This window comes from Pristiophorus japonicus, chromosome 28 (assembly GCF_044704955.1).
Source record: "Pristiophorus japonicus isolate sPriJap1 chromosome 28, sPriJap1.hap1, whole genome shotgun sequence".
NCBI lineage: Eukaryota > Metazoa > Chordata > Chondrichthyes > Pristiophoridae > Pristiophorus > Pristiophorus japonicus.
The window spans coordinates 15,834,668-15,836,149 of record NC_092004.1 but is presented as its reverse complement, the minus strand read 5'-3'; positions in this window follow the sequence as shown (position 1 = coordinate 15,836,149).

Here is a 1,482-nt window from a genome sequence, read left to right as displayed (position 1 = left end):
GGTCAGTGACTCCCCCTCCTTAACCCAGGGTCACAGGGCAGTGACTCACCCTTCCTAAACCAGGTACACAGCGCAGTGACTCCCCCTCCCTAACCCAGGTCACTGGGCAGTGACTCCCCCTCTCTAACCCAGGGTCAGTGACCCCCCCTCCCTAACACAGGGTCAGTAACTCCCCCCAACCTAACCCAGGGTCAGTGACTCCCCCTCCCTAACCCAGGGTCTCTGGGCAGTGAATCACCCTCCCTAAACCAGGTACACAGCGCAGTGACTCCCCCTCCCTAACCCAGGTCACTGGGCAGTGACTCCCCCTCTCTAACCCAGGGTCAGTGACTCCCCCTCCCTAACACAGGGTCGCTGGGCAGTGACACCCACTCCCTTATCCAGGGTCACAGGGCAGAGACCCCCCCTCCCTAACCCAGGGTCACAGGGCAGTGACTCCCCTTCCAGAAACCAGGGTCACAGGGCAGTGATTCCCCCCTCCCTAACCCAGGGGCACAGAGCAGTGACTCCCCCTTCCTAACCCAGGGTCAGTGACTCCCCCTCCTTAACCCAGGGTCACAGTGCAGTGACTCCCCCTCCCTAACCCAGAGTCAGTGACTCCCCCTCCCGAACACAGGGTCACAGGGCAGTGACTCCCCCTCCATAACCCAAGGTCAGTGACTCCCCCTCCATAACCCAGGGTCACAGGGCAGTGACTCCCCGTCCCTAATAGAGGGTAACAGGGCAGTGACTCACCCTCCTTAACCCAGGTTCAGTGACCCACACCGTCCATAACCCAGTGTCACAGGGCAGTGACTCCCACTCCCTAACCCAGGGTCAGTGACCCCCCTCCCTAACCCAGGGTCACAGGTCAGTGACTCCCCCTCCCTAACCAGGGTCAGTGACTCCCCCTCCCTAACCCAGAGTCACAGGGCAGTGACTCCCCCTCCCTAACCCAGGGTCAGTGACTCCCCCTCCCTAACCCAGGGTCAGTCACTCCCCCTCCCTAACCCAGGGTCACAGTGCAGTGACACCCCCTCCCTAACCCAGGGTAACAGGACAGTGACTCCCCCTCCCTAACCCGGGGTCACAGGGCAGGGACTCCACCTTCCTAACCCAGGGTCAAAGAGCAGTGACCCCCCCTCCCTAACCCAGGGTCACAGGGCAGTGACTCCCCCTCCCTAACCCTGGGTCACAGGGAGGTGACTCCCCCTCCCTAATCCAGGGTCATAGGGTAGTGACTGCCCCTCCCTAACCTAGGGTCGCAGGGCAGTGACTCCCCCTCCCTAACCCAGGGTCACAGGGCAGTGACTGCGCCCCATGTAACCCATGGTCGGTGACTCCCCATCCCTAACCCAGGGTCACAGTGCAGTGACTTCCCCTCCCTAACCCTGGATCAGTGACCCCACCTCCCTAACCCAGGGTCAGGGACTCACCCTCCCTAACACAGGGTCAGTGACTCCCCCTCCCTAACCCAGGGTCACTGACTCCCCCTCCCTAACC